The following is a 20,915-nucleotide window of genomic DNA, read 5'->3' on the forward strand; positions in this document are numbered from 1 at the left end:
GTGTGAAATTAGGATAAGTTATTATTAGTTAGCATACTAAACACTTAAGCTGGTTTATTATCACCATGCTGGGCTCTACCAATCCCCAGGAGTTCATATTGATGATCGTTCCACAGAACAGGATCTGAAAGCAGCCATTTTTAAGGAGACTAAGAAATTCTCCAAGAGGAAATTCTATAGATGGATATTTAAAAAAGAAATAGATGTAAGGGGATGGGAATTCCTAATTTAATTCCTTGTGACTCTAAAATAAGAAATTTTCCATGCAGTAGAATCACATGAAAGGGGAAAGCAGCTTTCCATATTTTTTGGCAAACTGGAATAACCAAGTTGCAGTGTCTCCATAAAGCATACTGGTCCACAGATTGAAGCAAAGCTTTGCTATTTCTACAGGATATTGGCTTCTTCCATTAAAGAGTAAGCAAATGCAATGAACTCCCAATTTATTTACAGCATATTCATATTAATATATTATCCCCTTCTCACTTATTCCCCTCAAATTAGTATTTAAAACGTTGAGGCCTGATACTGGATTCTTAAATATATGTTCCACGAATCACAGCTATGCATTCATATTATCTCTGTATAACTTTAACCAATTTTAAACAAAATAACATTTGCACTTTTCACCTTTCCCAGAAAGCGTATGTTTTTATTTATAGTTCTATACTATTTCTTAATCTTCATAACCCAAAGTAAATTAGGCATAACATGCCTTTATTTACAAAGGAATACAAAATGGTAGCTAAGTGTATCAAGTCCTGTGTAATGTATTTACATATCCAATGAGCAAAACAGTAATATCATCTGTAGATAAAGAAAAATGCCTAATATTGTAACGTTTACAACACAAATTAATGATTGTCTGCTACACAAAGATGCTAATCCACTCCATAGTGAAGCACTGGAGAGTATTATATACATCTTTTTCTTTTTTTTTTTTTCTTTAAATTGCTAAAATAAAATGTCATTGCTTACCTATAAAATCACTTCTCTTCTGCCTCTTATGTTTAGTAAACTTGTAGTCAGTATTAAATTGTTAATATAGCTTGAAAAGAGTGCATTGGGATTTTTCACAAGCAATTAAGGTCAATTAATGCTCAATACATTACTTTCCATTTGATAGCTTACACTGGTAGCAGATATTTAACTCATAATCAGTTATTAAATTTCCTGCTTACTAAGCTAGGTGAAGACTTCCAACATCCTTTTTTTTTGTTGTTTGATTTTTATTTTTAAAGTTATATGAAAAACTTAAATGTAAACATTTATTCTTCAAGACACATTTATCTGATGTACATAAGCTTTTATTTAAAAATTAGTTTCTCTTTATTTCACCCTGAATATAGGCAAACCGCAAGGTATCAACTTCTCTACTTGAAGAAGAGTCAATGGCTCTGCAGACAGCTTCAGTACACATCCACCCAGAGTTCCAACACAGAGACAAATAGCAAGGTTCAATCCATGACAGGAATAATGCTCCAAGGTGACGACCAAACATTGTGCTGAAATTTTGCCCCTCACTCAAAAACATCACATTGCATCAGCATTATTCAGCTAACATGGAAACTGCAATCCATTTGCTTATGAGCCACAGCCATCAGCAGTTAACCAGGCAGATAAATAACTGAACAATAAGTCAGGCTAACTTTTAAAAAACAGCAGCATGTAGAAGGAACCCACAGCACTCAGTTCCAGCCAACAATGAACGCACTTAAGATCACCCTGCACCTTTCTTAAGAACAGCAAAGTTGTGCTTAATTAGCTTTAACATTACTAAAAACATCAGAATCTATAACCATTCATGCCATTGACAAACTGACCTCTGTGGCTTTGTTTGTATTACTAAAAATACAGTAATGATAGTAAATTATAAGTTTTCATGCATGCAGCTCCTTTTAGTGATTAACTAAGTAATGTATAATTTCATTTGAGAACAAATACATTTCTATGTTCAGAAAAAAAACCGAGAACTAATTCAAATAAGCAGATATATGTATATGTGGTTTACAATTTAAGGGGGAAAAAAAGCTTTTAAGGTAATTTTCCAGGAAAAATGTGCAATCGGAAAACTAAAAAAAGTTTGAAGGAAAAAGGATTGTAAAAATAGAAGGCATATAAATTGTGGGAGACATTTATGACAACATGAGTTCTCAAAACAAATGCTATGGATAACAGATGCAGAAAATTCAAATATATGTGAACTATTTTGACTTAGTATTCTTTTTAATTTGCATTTGGCAAGTCACAGAAAGTGAAAGGCCAATCTGAAAGAGTTATTTCCAAAATGGATTCCTACCCCACAGTCTTCCCTGTATGCAGAAATTGAGCTTTATAGGTATAACAACAAAAATGACTAATGACCCTTGACATTAGAATTTAAAATGTCCTTCATGCAAATACACTGGTTCCTTGACTCTTTTGTAATACGATAGCAAGCAGGTATTAGAATTGGGAAAAAAAAAGGCAAAAGGAGATGCATGGAAATTACACAATGAAGTAGTTTCATTGTTATATCGAGAGGAGTATGAAATGAATACAAGATAACACTGATAGAGGAGTCTAGCAAATCTTTTCCCCTCAAACTATCCATTCACTTAGATTGCCCTCACTGCAAAAAAAGATTTTAAAAAAAAATCAAATTACGTGATTTAATCTGTTCAGCAACAGCTTAAATAGCAGGAAACAATAATTAATTTTCGCGAGAAAATGAGAGGTTTCTTCTTAAAGGGATAGTGTCAGATGAAATTGACCCATAATGTACATACAATCCCATGAGCTTTTTGAAAAATTGATCAACAGTATTTCCATATTTTAGAAAACTAGAAATCAGCATCTAATATAAGAAGTCCTTTGCCTTTCACTACTTTTAGCACAAACACGGCTGCACTCCATCGCTACGTGAATGTCTAAAGAGTGAAGTTACAAAGGATGGCTGCACAAGCTCAGAGTTTGCCTATAAAAGGGGAATCCTTCTCCACCCCTGGAATTCCTCTTCCATGACCCCTGTCCTTCCAGACATGCTCCCTCTGCTCAGCTCTGGAACCCAGCATGCCCTTCGGAAAGCACACTCAAACCCAGCATAATGCACACTTTGTGTTACATTACAAGTTGAATTAGTTCAGGGATGGGTTAAACGCATGCCAGAGTGCAGAGAGCAGAGTAACAGGTCCCCTGTCACTGATACAGAGTTGTTAGGACAGCTCAGCTGTCCCATGTAACTTCCCATTAAATGCAAGTCAATGACAATTATTTCAATTTCCAAACTTCAAGAAACAGAACAGGAAACAAAATGAAGCATCTGTTATTTTAAAAGTATTTTTATAACTAATATTTCATTAGCAATGTCATGTTAAAAAATTAAAATTAATATGTACAGACAAGATTATACCTATCATTGTACTGAAACATAACAACATGAGACAGACTATCCATAGCAGATTGCAAAGTTTCTGATCTCAAAGGAACATGCATGTTTTGAGTTGACCATGAACAACTACAGGATTAGATCTGAACTTAAGACATTTTCCTTTTAACCAGTCCGCCTTCTACAGATTTTCAAACATCTCTAGAAAAACTGATTTTCAAAAGAAATGAATAGCTTCTATCTATTTGGTTTACTTTCCCACACTCACAATGATCTCAAATATATCTGTTCAAAATGTCTTTTTCTACCAATTTGGTCCTTTTCCGTTGATCAGACATTGATTTCTTTCACTTCCCTTATTGCTAATAGAAAACTAGAGCAATGCTGGGTTGTGTAACTATTCATTTGCATGCCTTCCATCATCAGTGAACATTAGAATAACTCTGGAAACAGTTTTATTAACCATGTATTCCCTCTGCCATGGCAAACCCTAGTAACACCTAACAAGGTGCAACCAGGGAAAACCGATTTGAAGTTGCAAGAAAGTTGTCTGACATGGGGCAAGCTTTTTTGTCATATCAAGAGGGAGGAGAAAATATCAAAGCAGTGGAGACATTAGACATTTACTATTAAAAGAAACTGATACCAAAAGATGTGAATATCACCAAAAAAATCAACAATAGCAAAACACAAAAATCAGAACAGAAATCCATTCTCAGACCTTGAGGCCAGATTTCTGTTCACCCCAAAAGAAAAAGAGGCTGGAACACAGGTGTTTGCCTTGATGACAAGCAGCTTTATTTTTATTGCACTTAGTGATAGCAACAGCTACCTTGCCTATAATCCAAATCCAAGACTAAACTGCTGCTCACCCAGAGCTGATAACCGCATCTTTAAGATTTGGAACATACTCCAAATCTCCTAACTACACGTAACGGAGAATGGTATAGCCCAGTAACATTAAACATTTTTGGGATAACACTGAAATAGTAACAAGTTATTTGTATTAAACCAGTCTTGACAGGTTTTCTTCTGCAGCAAAGCCAGCACACCCTACAAGAATGATTAAAAGATGCTACAGCACAAATTAAAGAAAGATGAAAATAATTAACTAGAGATATAAACAAGTATATATTACATTTTGCTTCATTTCCACAAAGAAAAAATAAACTGAAGTTAAGAATCAGACGAGGATATGTCTCATGGTTAAAGCTCTACACATACTGAAAATTAGCCCAAAACTAGCTACTATATCTAAACTATAAAACAGGCTGCAGATGGGAAGAACAAGTGACCCTTAAACTTTAGTTTAACTACGTATTACACATGACAAATTGGACAAGCAAAACAATTTGCTTTGCAGAATTCGCTCAAGGAAATGCTATTTGCAGAAGGCTAAAAATGCTCTCCCAATATTGCGTGGTATTTGGATTATCTATTATACCAAGAGGCAAAAAAATTAAACATCTTGAAAATCAGATCCACTTGTCATGAAAAGAAAGTTTCTGAAAAACAATAAAAGAGGCTCCAAACTGAACTTCATCAAAAAACAATGCAATTGCTCCAGTACCAAAATTTAAATGGGAAAAGAAATGCAAAATATAAAGGTTCTGAGACTGTTTCTTGTAAATTAGAAAGATAACCTTTCCTGGGTTCTTTACTGAATATTTGTGTACAGCAAGGACCAGAAGTCATCTTCTAACATAGGGTCTTGTAAAAGATTGTTAAAATTCCTAGTTGTGGTCTATGATTCCTTTTGAACAGAAAGATAAATGTGCTGAAGAAATTAAGAACTGGATAAAACAAAGTCAGTATTGAGGACTCTGGAAGCTGCAAAGCTGTAAGAAGAAGAAAATTCCAAGCAGAGCTATTTTCAACTTAAATACTCTAAAAGGACATAAAAAAGGGGGGGAGGGCGGGCATGCAGAGGGAGGACTCAAAGCATGAAACAGTTCTCTCAACAAAATTTTTATAGTCAAAGCTTGTTGCCATGTTTTTGGACTATGTTCAGAAAGCCTTAAGATCTGACTACAATCATCAGACTAACTCTCACCTCGGTGATATATTTCTTTGTATAGGATTGGAAAAGGTGCTTTCACAGAGGACGACCCCTCAAGAAGCTACGGGTCAGCTACATTCCACATTCCCATTTCTTACTGCCATTTGCCTGCTATGCAAACAAAACTGATACTGAAGGTGTGAATATCACAAGAGACTTCTCCTCTGCAAAGCAGATCTCTTCAGGCAATACTGACATTGTTTCGTTCATTTATTGCTATTGAAACTAATATAGAAAATGGAGGAGTTCAGCGTTTAGAGGCCACAAAATTCTTCCAGTGATAGTTTCTTTTCTTTGAAAATTCCAGACAAAAATCTAAGCTGCTTTCTGTAGCAGCCAGAGTATCCTAAAAACCTGCTGAAAAAGGACAGAAATTCTAGTACAATAGAAGCTTAGAGACAAATCTCACTTTGCATGGATTTGCCAATTTATACATCCTGAGGACTACTTCACAGTATCCTTTGAGCAAGACAAGACTACTTCAAACATACTTGTCCATCTTCTCCTCATCCTCATATTAATGTGCTCCTCCCTGTCACAGTTCAGGCTTGGTTATCCAACAGCACTGGAAGGGCTGTTCATCTACAGCTCACCTGCCTGAAGTTAGCTAAACCTTATCTTTGATACACTTACTTACTAAACTGCTGTTGCTCCTCTAAGACACAGCAGAAGTCAGACAGAATACTTTACAGAGTCTGGAGCCCTTCATTTCAGAAGCTTACAGGGAGCACAGAGTACTACTTCACGTACTAGATGACCAGAGAGAGCAGCAAACCCGTCACTGAACAGCTGATGTGTATGCCAAGAGAACATACCGCTAAACGCCCAGGTGATGCAACAGTATGTGATCGCCCCTTTCCTCTGAGAGGAAAAACACATTTCCTGCTTTATTAGTGTATCACTATTGTAATAAGGTGCAACTCCAGCCATAGAAATTACAGTAGGGATAATGGCCATCTAACTGTCTTTACACAAAGGGCCCCAATTCTCCTTGTAACGTGTGTAACTCTCATAAAATATAAGCACACTAACACAGCACATTAAACCTGGTGAACTGGAACATCTTTTACAAAAGCAAGTCCAGCTATCTGTTTGGTGGGCAGTAAGTCTGCCAACCTGCATGCACACAGCACAGTCACAGGAGAAAGCTGTCTCCATGGCACTCAGAAGTTAATGCAGCCTTTCCTCAACTTATGACATGGGGGGTATCATCACAATAGTCTAAGAAAAACTGGAAAGGAGCTCAGCACATAATCTCACATGCCCCTTTATGTATCCTTTTTCCTTTTGTGTTTACATCCAGTTGAAGAACACTTCAGTACTAATACAGCCATCAAACCCCCTCCTTGACACATGAATTCACAGGTTTTCCAAGGTATGTCCACTGAATCATGTCAGTATTTAGTCATTGAATGCCAGTTGCATCACTTTTTGTTAATCCCTTTGTTCCTTTAGCCCAAGGCTAGTATTTCTTTTGATCAATATAAATCTTTTCTGTCATCTTATTTTTGCTGTCACTCTGTGAAGTATTATGTTGCTGAGCCAAGATCTTCATTTATCCCTGGTACTGCAGTCCTGTCCCTCCTGACAGTTACCCTGTGAATATATCATTATCAATCTCCCTGATCCTCCCAGGTTTGTACATAAATTCACCTCTCGTGAATTGACTTCCATAAAGTCGTAAGTCCCACACCATTAAATGCTAGCTGCTGCAACAGAGGCTTTACTTGAAAGTAGCACCATTGAGACATGTTTGTTGTATTCTATGTCGAAGAGACCCATTCAGCAACAGTCAAGTGGGGATGCAAGGAGTTCAAACCATGGATACTGGAAGCTCCAGCTAATTTTTCACATCTATTCAAAGTGGTATTTAATTTAATACTTAGTGCAGCACCACTTCCCACTTTATACTGCAATACCTCTTTATACTTAAGTAGAAATACCAATGAAATAGCTACAGAAAAAAATAAAGTTCTTAATTTTATATACTTAGCACACAGTAAATATAAGACAAATATTTGTATGTACAACAGTTAGACCTTACAAATCTTTTCATGCATACAAATGTGAAGCTGAATCCTTTCCATTCAGAACAGCTGAAAATTCAAGTCTGTCTTTTTCTCTGCGCTGCTACCCAATATCAAAATCCAATGTTTTTCATATCAGCTAAACAGAACCCCTGTCCAGAGCTGGAAGGAGGATAATGGACATAGTTTTCAGAAACGCTGTCATCACTGGGACAGATTCATAGCTGCAATAAACTGTAGTAATGCTATAAGAGTATTATCACCCATCATTCTTCATAGTACAACACATTTTTCACTAATTCAGAAAACACTCAAAAGTTGGTGTCTTTCTGTGCTTTTGCTTCTCCATCCTTCTCATGTACTCTTCAGAAGATGATGAAGAATAGCTCTTCTTAACCATACAGTTATCCAGCCAGAGGAAATGCATAATAAAAATATTTAAACACTAGCACTAATAAAAACTCACCCCCCACCCCCACTCTTATTCACTTGTTAATACTACTATTCTTGCATTTTGTTTTCTGGGTCATAAGCCCATACACATAAACAAATACATACATATACTTATATCTCTATTTACAACAGCGTAAGACAAATGGAAATACTGATTTCCTTTCAACCGACCCAAAAGCTGACAAATTGTGTGACAGTAAACAACATCCTACTCTTTATCATACCACACTGATACCAGGAAAACAAAGTAACCTTTGCATGGATACTACCTTCTGGGTTTGATAAATCCAATACCCAGTAAATCCAATACTACCATTTCAAGCTTTTCATGAGTATCTTCAAACCCAGAAAAATTTCCAGAACTGCCAATTTCACACTAGACAGCTTAGTTCTTGGTCTTGGCTCAGGCACAAATACCACCATGTTTGTTGGCATGAGCAGGTAATTTTCAGTAGCCTTTTCTACATACGTTCCTTTAATTACCTAATTATCTCTAAATTTTGAGCAGACAACTGTATTACCAGAGCAAATAATAAGGGTAATCACATGCACAAGCAAACCAGACAAGGATACTAATGTACATCCTTGTTCAGTTCCCTTGCGCATGTGATTTTCACAGCTACAACCATTCAGGCCTTCAATACGAAGTGAGATCGTTAGGATGTCCTCGCATCATCTACGGGGTTTTTTGTGTAGTCGTTTGGGGTTTTTTTGGTTTTACGGTTTAGGTCGGCTTTTTTAAAACACGTTCAACATACATCTGTTCAATTCTACCAAACTTTCCAAGTCTCATCAAAATACCAATTTCTTTTTTCCCAGGTATGTTGTGCCAGTGTTCCTGCATGTTTACTTACATTAAATAAAACCCCTTTTGATCCTTATATGCTGAGATAACACTATTTACTCATGGTAACTAAAGGCTTGATCAATATTTCAGAAGAAAAAAAAAACATCATAGAATCGTAGAATGATTTGGGTTGGAAGGCACCTTAAAGATCATCTAGTCCCAACCCCCCTGCCATAGGCAGAGACACCTTCCACTAGACCAGGTTGCTCAAAGCTCCATCCAACCTGGTCTTGAACACTTCCAGGGATGGGGCAGCCACAGCTTCTCTGGGCAACCTGTTCCAGTGCCTCGCCACCCTCACAGTGAAGAATTTCTTCCTTATATCTAGTCTAAATCTGCCCTCTTTCAGTTTAAAGCCATTACCCCTTCACCCTTGTAAAAAGTCCCTCTCCAGCTTTCCTGTAGGCCCCTGTTAGGTACTGGAAGGCTGCTATAAGGTCTTCCCAGAGCCTTCCCTTCTCCAGGCTGAACAATGCCAACTCTCTCAGCCTGCCTTCATAGGAGAGGTGCTCCAGCCCTCTGATCATCTTCATGGCCCTCCTCTGGACCTGCTCCAACAGCTCCATGTCCTTCTTATGTGGGGGGCCCCAGAGCTGAACGCAGCACTCCAGGTGGGGTCTCACGAGAGCAAAGCAGAGGGGGAGAATCACCTCCCTTGACCTGCTGGCCACGCTTCTTTTAATGCAGCCCAGGATACAGCTGGCTTTCTAGGCTGCAAATGCACGTTGCTGGGTCATGTTGAACTTCTCATTAACCAACACCCCCCAGTCCTTCTCCCCAGGACAGCTCTCAATCCACTCACCGTCCAGCCTGTATTTGTGCTTGGGACTACCCCAACCCATGAGCAGGATGTTGCACTTGGCCTTGTTGAACTTCATGAGGTTTGCATGGGCCCACCTCTCAAGCCTGTCAAGGTCCCTCTGGATAGCATCCCTTCCCTCCAGCGTGTCAACTGCACCACACAGCTTGGTATCATCGGCAAACTTGCAGAGGGTGCACTCAATCCCACTATCCACGTCACCAACAAAGATGTTAAACAGCACCAGTCCCAACACTGACCCCTGAGGAATGCAACTCGTCACTGCTGTCCACTTGGATATTGAGCTGTTGACTGCAACTCTTTGAGTGTGACCATCTGGCCAATCCCTTATCAATCATAGTGAGCCATCTGTCAAATCCATGTCTCTCCAATTTAGAGACAAGGATGTCATGTGGGACAGTGTCAAATGCTTTGCACAGGTCCAGGTAGATGGCATCCGTTGCTCTTCCCTTATCCACCAATGCTGTAACCCTGTCATAGAAGGCCACCAAATTTGTCAGGCACAATTTGCCCTTGGTGAAGCCATGCTGGCTGTCACCAATCACCTCCTTTTTTTCCATGTGCCTTAGCGTAGTTTCCAGGACAATCCACTCCATGATCTTGCCGGGCACAGAGGTGAGACTGACTAGCCTGTAGTTCTCCGTGTCTTCCTTTTTTCCCTTCTTAAAAATGGGGGTTATGTTTCTCCTTTTCCAGTTAGTGGGAACTTCACCAGACTGCCACAACTTCTCAAATACAATGGATAGTGGCTTAAGCCACCTTATCTGCCAGTTCCCCCCACGACCTGCAGATGCATCTCATCAGGTCCCATGGACTTGTGCACCTTCAAGTTCCTTAGATGATCTCAAACTGATCTTCTCCTACAGCAGGCGGTTCTTCATTCTCCTAGTCCTTGCCTTTGCCTTCTGCAACTTGGGTGGTGTGGCTGGAGCATTTGCCAGCGAAGATTGAGGCAAAAAAGTTGTTGAGCACCTCAGCCTTCTTCATATTCAGGGTAATCAGGTCTCCCATTTCCTTCTGGAGAGGGCCCACATTTTCCCTAGTCTTCCTTTTATCACCAACATACCTATAGAAGCTTTTCTTGTTGCCTTGATGTCCCTGGCCAGATTTAATTCTATCAGGGCTTTAGCCTTCCTAACTTGATCCCTGACCACTTGGAGAATTTCTCTATATCCTTTGCAGGTTACCTGTCCTTGCTTCCACCCTCTGTAGGCTTCCTTTTTGTGTTTGGGTTTGTCCAGGAGCTCCTATTCTCAGTAGCAATATATGGTTTATTAATGGTAGGAAATCTCCCCAAGCTAACTTAGGATATAATTAACAACTTATGGCTAAAACAGCAAGTAAGTAGAGAGTTTAATTAGTAAGAATGTCTGTCAGGAAGTGTTCTTGGTTCCAGCACCCATTTCTGTTGTGTGGTTTTACCATATCTTAAAACAATTTATATTATCCTGCAAACAGTGGTGAGTAGGTGTGTTTTGGAGATTTTTTTGTGTGTTTGTTAACAGCAAATGATAAAACACCAGTTCTGATGCCATCTTGTTCTCATTCTTCCAAATAAAAGTCTCCTTAGTCAACAGAGAGCAGACAGGCCTGTCCTCCGACAAAGACGATCAATATTTGTTGATCCTGATATGACTGAAAAAGTATGTGATAATTATAGACACAGGCTAATTTGGAACTCATTATCTCCACACTTTTTTGTTTCTGTTACTGCATTTTTCCATGACTGTATGTAACTTGGCAAAGTATTATTCCTTTATGCTGACTTATAATAAAGTATTTCATGTCTTCTCATACAAAGCAACACAAAAATAATCTTCACGTATTGTATAATAATAATATAGAAATGCACTGTCTGGTATACTTCATTGCCTAAATGTATTTAAGAAGGCAGATTTTGTTTTTCCTTAGTCCAAAAAATTCATTGTAACTGAACTAAAATACATTTTCAGAACATCAGCTCATTTGTTGTCTTATTGATGACTATGCAAGCAGGCAACAATCTTTAATGTTAAATCTTTCCACTATTTTTCTTCTGAAGCTTTAGTTGATGGAAAAAATAAATTTTATTTGAAAAGAGAAATCAGAAACAAAAATAGCATTTATTTTCTTCAACATTATATATTAGCAATAAAAACCTGCAGTAATTCAACAGAATTATTATGGAGCCTCCCAGTAATAACCTGCCACAGTGAGAAAATAGTAAATAATAGACTGCCCATCAAGCCAGGTGAGCCTTCACTTTGCAGTGAAATGTACACTGCAGCAGATGTAGATCAAGAGTCACCTTCTGGAGCATGAATAGATGAAAACATAAATTATAATTCCTAATACATAATAATCCAAGTTTTGTATACTCTCTTCTGCAAAGGGAAGCGTTTCACCTTTACTGTAAGAAACAGTAGAAGTCAGCTTTAGCATATTTATTCTAAGCAGCTCTTGCGGTGACATGAAATTCTGGCAAATAATAAATATTGAATGTTTTTTGAAATTTACAATCTTTGGAGACTGTCATTTAAAAGCTAGATTATACTACTAATTATTCAAGGGGCATAATCAGTGAACACCTTAATTGTGTTTAACATCTAAAATAAGCAAGAATGCCAACAGAAAATAATCGTTGGTTTAAATAGGACCTATTTTAAGTATAACTGTAACCAAGAAAGTTATAGTGTTAATAATTCAATGTTGGTTGAAAACCACTCTCTTATGGCTGATTTATACAGACTGAAGTAGGCATATGTTATGCTACAGGTGGATGTGAGGTCGTAAGAAACCACTTTACAGTCTTCCCAGAAGTACAGTGTCAAAAAGGTCACCTGTGGTAAAGGATCTTTTGGATTAGTCTTTCAAATCAATGCATGAATTAAAGGCAATTTACATATAAATGGGCTAATACTCTGGCTTTGAAATTAGATGAATTTTTAAGAGATTTAAGAAACAGCAGAAAAGGTCAGTTAGGCATTAAGTATACATAATGCAATCTTTAAAAACTGCTTGTGTTGGAACTACATGTTTCTGGTTTATTAATATTTTGTATTCACAGCCTGTTCTGCTCAGAAAGGTACTGCCAGCTATTTGTGAGCAAACACAGAAAAACGATCCATGCTAGGGATATCAGATTTGAGGTAAGTACGGTCTAAGTCTTAGGAAGTAAAATTTTCTTAATATTAACATACTTTGAAAGCATTTTTGTTTTCCTAAGGCAAAACTAAGAAGCTTTAGTCAAAGTCAGTGTAGATTATTATATACTGGAAAACAAACAACAGAATCTTAGGGAGACTTTTGGTATGACATTTTATTTTCTCCCTTATACAAATTAAGGTTCTAGTATCACTTGATTTCTCCCTCTTTAGATGCTTATGACAAGAATGCCTTATTCATCCCTATACAGCAGAACCTGCACTGGATTTCGTTGTGTCTAACAGCCCAAATACATGCCACAGCCAAAGGCAAGATCTAACAATTAACCTTCAGTGTTGTGTGTGTGCATACATGTGTATGTGTAAATAATCTTTTGGAGTCAGGATTTTTCTTCCTCATCTTCAGAAAGAATCCTTAGATCTACTGTATTATTTAACATAGACATGCTTTCCTTAGACATTTGTTTACATTGTTGCCTCTTTCCATAAAGAAGTCATTACTAACTCCTACTTGCTGCTGCTTTTTCACCACAGTACACCTTGGTGATGACCCTTTACTTTGCAGAATTAGGAAATGACAGCGATATGAGAACCAGTGTTGCATTTTAAAAAAAAAAAAAAAAAAAAAAAAAAAAAAACATATGATTACCTCCCTTTTGGATATATCTGTGTAATTAAATAGTATGTTCAACTTCCCATTCGTGGATGGCACAGAACTCAAATATGAAGATATAGTCAAACAATGGACACTGAAACAAAGTACCTTCTTCAAGGCCAAGGCTAGACAGACAGTGCTTGCTCAAATCATCTAAGTAAAATCCAGCACCATAGAAATACAAACTAACAATGTGGTTCAATGCTAAATCTGTTTTAGTAACGGTACTTCTGCATAGTCAGTATCCCTGCCATTGACTTAAAGTTTTGTCAACACTGAGATGGATCATATTTGGTGGTTTGTTGGTTTTTTGGTTGTTTTTTTTTCCACAGCTGGGCTTGGGATAAAAAGAGGGAAGGATTGTTACCAGGATTAAATAATAAAAAATTTTTTAAATCTCAGAAAAGAAGGAGTGACAGTAAGATAGCAAGCAATGCTGATGCACAGGACTGGCTATTGATGGGACACGAGAAATAACCAAAGTACCTCTCTAAAACCAAAAAGAAAAAATAATATTTTAAAATATTTTAAAACAGAAGGATTGCTTGCTAAAAAGCACCAAAGAACTATAACTTAAGTTGCACGACAAGAATAATCCTTCTGATAACATCCTTGTATTGGGTTTGCATGGCAAGGTTTTGGTAGTGGAGGGACTTACAGGGGTGGCTTCTGTGAGAAGCTGCTAGAAGCTTCCCCTATATCCAATAGAGCCAATGCCAGCCAGCTCTGAGACGGACCCACCACTGGCCAAGGCCAAGCCCATCAGTGACGGTGGTAATAAATTAAACTAATTTCCCCAAGTTGAGACTGTTTTGCCTGTGACAGTAATTGCTGAGTGATCTCTCCCTGTCCTTATCTCGACCCACAAGCCTTCTGTTATATTTTGTCTCCCCTGTTCAACTGACAAGAGGGAATGATAGCGCGGCTTGGTGTGCACCTGGGGTCCAGCCAGGGTCAACCCACCACAATCCTACAGTATTTAATAAAAGACAAAAGCAGCATCTGTCACAGACATTAACAATACTGTTCTATGAAAAGCTTCAAAATCATTTATAATAAAGTTCATAATCCTTCCATACAGTTAATTTTTAAAATTACAGAATTCTAAGGAAAATATGATTATCTAATCAACCTTTAGGACAGTTTCCTTAGAAAGCCTGTTTTCTATCCTACTGTGCAGTGCAAAACTGAATTTCATGTGGTAATTGTTAAATTGGTCCCTTCCCTTACAGGAAGGCAAAAGAAATCAACAGACATTTGCAATGAGCCCTGCAGCGAGGCACAAACAAAAGCATGAAAATTTCATAGTTCGAGTTTATTTCAGAAGATAAACAATGAAGTTCTATAGATATAAATAGAATTCTGAGGTGCATAAAAGGAGTAATAAGGCATAGAAGATGCACTACAACTAACAAACTGTGGGTAAGTGGTAACAGTACTATTAAGACGATTACTTAGTTAAGTGTTCAAGTAACCAGTGAGTGTCAGATGACTTACATCCTACATATAGTATGTACTTTATCGGAATCAGATCAGTTTTAGCTTATACTACAGAACAGAATCTTCTCAAGACTCCAGGCAGCTTAGCTTTAGAAAAAATAAGTAAAAAATAAGTATTTTTATTAAAAGATATCCAAGAGACTCAAAAAAGAGAAGTACTTCCCAGCAATTTGGTAAACAGTTCCGACACTACCGAAAGTATTAACCATAAAGGAACAAGGGACACCATACGTCTAGTTCCTATGAATGTATTATTATAGGAGAGACTCCTTATCACAAGAGCTAACTGGGCCCTCAAATATAAAAGACAATTTAAGATAGTTAAAAAGATGTTTAGCAACAGTTCTAACAAAGAATTTGAAGATTTTTTGTTCTCTTCCTATGGTAAATTCATTCCTACAGAACCAAAAATAACTTAAACCAATTACTGCAAATAAAAGTCAAACAGATTTACCTCGACAAACTACCATTCTGTAGGGATACTTTTAAAGCAGGTAGATGAACCTGTACAGCAATTCAGTTGATAAAAATGCTAGATTGCTTTTGGTATGTAACTGACTTTTTCTAGTGCAGATTATGCCCATAAATGGGGTCATTTCTTTAGTTGCCAATTTAACAGAAACATCTTTTGTAAAAAGTAGTAGTAAATGTAGTAAAAGCTACATGAAGTAAAAGATGTAGTAAAAACTACCATAAAAAAAAAAAAAACCTGAAAATTTAATCCTATAGTACTGTGGGGTCAAATGCAACAAATACTACTTACTCATATAATTTTGAATGGTTTCATTTATGAACATGTAAGTCAGAGGAACATTATCTATTGCATATATATGAGACTCGGAGCACATGTGGAACAATGCTCACGTTTCCAATCACTGCTTTATATGAAGTACGCAAAAATAAACATATCACTCATGCAGGTACTGGAAGATCTGGGTTAATAATAATTTCTAAAAACCCCAAATCTGAGAGGAATGAGGTCTAGCCTTTGGAAAAATAAATTAACAGCAGATCTTGCCAAGTTACACAAGAATTTTGTAAAAGAACAAAAGGTATAGTTTGTAAGGCTATAGGAGAAGCTTGGGTCAAATATAACAACAAAGGGCATGAACTCAAGCTAAGGAAAGGTCATCTTCAAAGAGAATGTTGGAAGAAATGCTTTACACAGAGAATAGTTACGACAGACAATAAAACACTACAACAACCTTTGCAACAAGTGATATAAACTTTAAAAAGTGACACGCATTTGAAAGACAGTTATTGTGCAAATAGAGAAAGAGGGACAGAGATACCTGGCCTTTTCAAAAATAGGCTTTGCATCCATCTATCTTTAAATCACCAGCATTACATCCCTATCTACTGCCTCAAAAGTCCACTAAAAGAGAAAATTGACACCAAACTAAACTGAAGGATCTAACAATAAGGTTCTGACAGCTGAAGTGGGTCTTAAGAGATTCCATCTCCAAATGTTATTGCCTGAACTTGCCCATTTCAGTGAAGGAATAAGTCTTGTCCCATCTATTTCAGAGCCTTCATTTCTCTTTTAATAATTCTTCCAGTTTAACAAGTTTTGATTCAATAATTTGGGTGTTTTAAACCAAACGTATAATCTTAAGTGGCTACCCATCACAAGTATACTGAAGTTGCATATTAAAAAACTTAAAATTTTTATCTTGTGTCATCTGGACATCACCCTGAATCCCAAATCTCTAAAAGTTAGAAAAAATATTATTTTTACCAACACTTTGAAATATCAAAAACAGTTGAGCACTACTTTTTAAGTTCTGACCAACTGCAGAACAGGAAAGGGAAACTGTCATAACTCAGGCAAGCCTCTGAGGAAGTCCGAGCTACGTTTGGAATTGTATCTTCTGGAAGTTTCAAAAGCATCTTGACATCATCTTTGTTACACGTCCAAGGGCACACATACACAGTTTCAAAAGTAAAAAATAACTCTCACCATAAGAAGTCTCACTGAAACAAATATAATCAAGTCAAGATGGCTCCAGATGCTCAGTTCTTCAGTGAAGGGATCAATAAAATAGTTTAAATTACAGGATTCTATTAAAAATTGACTCTACTGTATCCTACCATATGCAATACAGAAAACAAACTCTACTAACTACAGCCACATGCTTGCTTAAGAGGGAAACTACTTCTGGAATTAACATTTGTTATTGTCTGTGCTAACAGATTCTACTATGAGACTGGTCTTGGGTTACCACTATTCAATAATGTTGCTAATAAGAACAATTTTTACCATAATTAGTGTATTTTAGAAAGCACAGAGAAGTTGAATGGTTATTAACATCTTTAACAATTTGTGGTAACTTTCACCATAAAGATGACAATATATTAGTTTACCAGATGCCAGATCATGCAATGGATCATTAACAAGAGGATGTTTTCTGAACACTTCCCAAATAAATACCAGCTGGTTTATTCTCAGCAAGCATAGTCACAAGCATCTCTTATCTGATGCACTAAACTGATGTCAAATACATCATGTATTAAAATCTCTAATGTTCATTTATAAATTCTTTGTCTCAAAAGCAGTACACTATGTACACTATCCTGCAAAGATCCAAAATGATACAATCACTATTTTCAGACTTTAAAAAAAATATTAGGAGTTTAGTACAATTTTTAAAATTTATTTAAATGGAAAAAAAATTATTATAGTACACAACTATTCCAGATGTACCCTACAGGGGATCTGATTATAAGATAAGGAATAGCACATTTCTTATCTGTCAAGAGTAGTTTGAAGATCAAGACAGTTGAAAAGAATCATGTCAATGGATTAATAGCTTTAGACCACTGCATTTTAGCAATCATATCCACACATTCGAAAGAGAGACTAAAACCAATATACTTGGCTATCTGGAATATGCTGTATATTTTAGGCAAGACAATATTGATGCTCCCTGACAATCTGCTGCTGCTCATTTTACAGAGAAGCACCTGACCCTTGCACATCTCCAATGTAAGTATAGAACTAACAAATTATTAGCATTGCTTGTTGCAGCTAGTGAAAACATCCACAAGTAGTACTTATATCACCCTCCAGCCCCTTTCCATGGGAAGGGGAAGGGGAAAGGGGGGAGCGGGGAGAGCAAAACAAAAATAAATGACCCCCAAAACAAAAACAAACCAAAAAAAAATCACGTTGGAGGGGAGAAAGACCACACTATTCTCAGCATTCGACTATCTCTTTTTACCTCCTTTGGGGAGCAAGCTGGATCTAACAGACTCAGTCTCTAGTGTCCGCCTCTTTCTCACTGTAATTGTAAAGCTAGGATCAGGGATGACACATCTATTTGTTCCTCTCTGTCACTAAAATGAAAATGTCTCCTGCTGTTTGGTCAGCTTTGAGTATCCCTCCGCTGGACAAGACCTCATTTCTCTAGAGTAAAGCATAGGTTATAGGGGGAAAACCAGAAGAAAAAAAGATTTATGGAAAAGGAAGAGGGTACAACTTTAAATTTTGGTTCCCTTTTGCAAAGTGACCTGTTTAAAAAAGGAAAAAATCTCAGTCACATTTAAGGAAGTAGAAATTCCTTGAACAAAGCACAAAATTAAAAAGTAACTTTTCCCCATCACCAAAAAGCAATGGTTACTTCCAAGAGGAGTCGATAATGACCATCCACAGCTTTATACAAAGAAAAAGGGATGAATATCAACATATGTGATAGCTGCTGGTTATCAGAATGAATAATTTAGAACTCATTTACTAGGTATGTGTCTGCCAATACATCAATTGCTTGAGTTGCTCCTTCCACAGCTAAACTACTGCACAAGTAGCAATTTCAAAACAATTTTTTACATAATGCTTAACAATTAATCAAAATGTATCCATTGCTTTTCAAATGAACCATTTTTCCTTTCACATTACACATTTAATAATGGGTTTATTCTTAAACTGACTGATGATAATTCTTTGTCTTCATAAAAATACAAATGGAAGCAGGAGAAGTTCAATATCCCACTCTCCTGCAGCATGTTCATTTTATGCCGTTCAGTGAGTCAAAGGGCAAGCAAGTATCTCTGGATATTATCTAGTTCATATTTTTACCCTACAGCACGATAAACCCAGGTCATTTCTATATTAGCCATTTTACTCACCCAAGATGATCAAAGAACCTAAGAGCTGCAAGGTTGCCTGGCAGAAGTTTTACCCTAACCTATTCATATTCATAATGGGAAGATTATTGAGTTTCTGATCCATTTGCATGCTTAACTAGCCTTGCTGTATTTCTTATCTAACCTGAAACTTTGTTTAAATTTCAGTATGTTCTGTTTTAGCTGTTCTGTTTAGGCCTAGAAAAAAAAAAAAAGACTATTTCGCCTCTTTGCAACGGTCATTTATGTTTTTGAGGACATAAGGTTTTTTTGGTTTGGGTTTGGGTTTTTTTTTGCTAAACAACCCCAACTCTCAGGAATTTGGATCCTGAGAAGTACTCAAGAAATGACAAATCAAGTGAGACTCCTCTTTAAGTATATCAGTTCTATATTAGCTAAGAAATTTATTTACAGAGTGGGAACATAGCATACTTCCCCCCACCCCCAATAGCCAAGACCTTAGATGATTAATTGATGATACACCCAAGGCTTTGATACTTCAATACATTGTACTGCCAGCCACGTACTCTATCTCATGCTTTCTTGGATCATTTCCATTGTACTCCACTGCAATTTACCAAAACAAACCCAACCCTATCAAAGAGGGGTACCATAACAAGACCAATAAAACCCAAACGTAAGAACCTTCTTTGCTTCCCAAATGGGAAATATCATGGTGGTTCCTTATAGGAAGTGAAGATAGTTTTATATTAAGATTTTTCTTTTAGCTTTAAAACCAGTGAGGCTTTTCTTCCCTGCAAAACTAACAATTCAGTATGGAAAGGTCTTGATTTCACTACATAATTTCTTCAGGGAATTACTATTAAGTTACCAGCTCACTAGCATGACCACTTGGGGTCCCATTATTGCCACATTCATTTGAATGGAAAAGACTGAAGTCTAGAGATATTCTGGCTTGACTAAACTTTAATTTTAGAATTCTCATAGGCACACCAGCTGCACAGTTCAGCTCCCCAATAAACAACATTAGCTTGGTGAAGAATTAGAAGATGCAGAAGGCTACCAGCAGGAAAGCAGAAGAGAGCAGTAGAAGGTTTGTGTTTGAGCACACCTCACAACATATTTCAGCAGAAAGTCAAGCTCTTTTCAGAGGTTAGGGTGTACAGCTGGGAACTCTGTTTACCAATGCCAAGACTTTTGGCTTCATAAAATCTGCTGTTGTGATTGGATTAAAACATTTTTGCAAGAGATATAGAGGAATAAGCTCAATCACAGATCGTGAAATAACCATCACCCCAGCTCTTTCTACTGGGGGTTGGACTCTCCAGCCTAATATCTTATTCAAACAAAGAGCCTTATACAGAGCCTGTGTACTGAGTAAGTAAAGCTGTTTTGCATTAGTGGATCTATTGTAATCCTTCTGTTTCTTTCTACCACATTTTGATGCACAAGATAGTGCTCCCAGTTCAAAGACAACGCATGTAGATTTAGAGACTCACAGAGGTTCCTGTTACATGACTTGCCTGTTTTGGGGTGGTTTTTTTCCCCAAAGTGTTTCCAAACACTGCTTAAGTAGGTACTGAAACAGATACATGTCATGTGGATTTTGTTATTAATTTCTTTGTTCATTGCTCATGTTATTAATTTCCATTGTTTATGTGAAGAGATCACTCATGGGTCTCGTCTCAGTAAACAGAGCAGTATGTTTATATGAGAAATATACATTTACATTATTAGGCTGCAGGAGGCCTCTTCTATGTATTACTCAATCTTTACCTGAAAGAAGAAAACATAACTTAGACGTCTTTAATAGAGAAGGTCACAAAATTATTCAGTGGAGAAATTCATCCATAAGTGCTCGTTGTGTGGGAAGAGGTGTATTCTCCAAGGGAATCTTGCTGAACTTCTTAGAATAAAGCAGTTCGGTTTGGGGGAACTCAACTTCTATTTGACTTTTTTTT

General features: G+C 37.0%; 1 protein-coding gene across 5 annotated transcripts in view; it reads right to left on the minus strand.

The window, feature by feature from the left end:
• FHIT (fragile histidine triad diadenosine triphosphatase) overlaps positions 1 to 20,915 on the minus strand; it is a 632,955-nt gene that overhangs the window by 478,867 nt on the left and 133,173 nt on the right. For all 5 annotated transcript variants that reach the window (XM_052778553.1, XM_052778548.1, XM_052778551.1 and 2 more), the window contains one exon: positions 20,684 to 20,730. The gene's annotated coding sequence lies outside the window, so the exon portion shown is untranslated. The remainder of the gene's footprint in view (positions 1 to 20,683; positions 20,731 to 20,915) is intronic.

Source organism: Harpia harpyja, chromosome Z (assembly GCF_026419915.1).
Source record: "Harpia harpyja isolate bHarHar1 chromosome Z, bHarHar1 primary haplotype, whole genome shotgun sequence".
Taxonomy (NCBI): Eukaryota; Metazoa; Chordata; class Aves; order Accipitriformes; family Accipitridae; genus Harpia; species Harpia harpyja.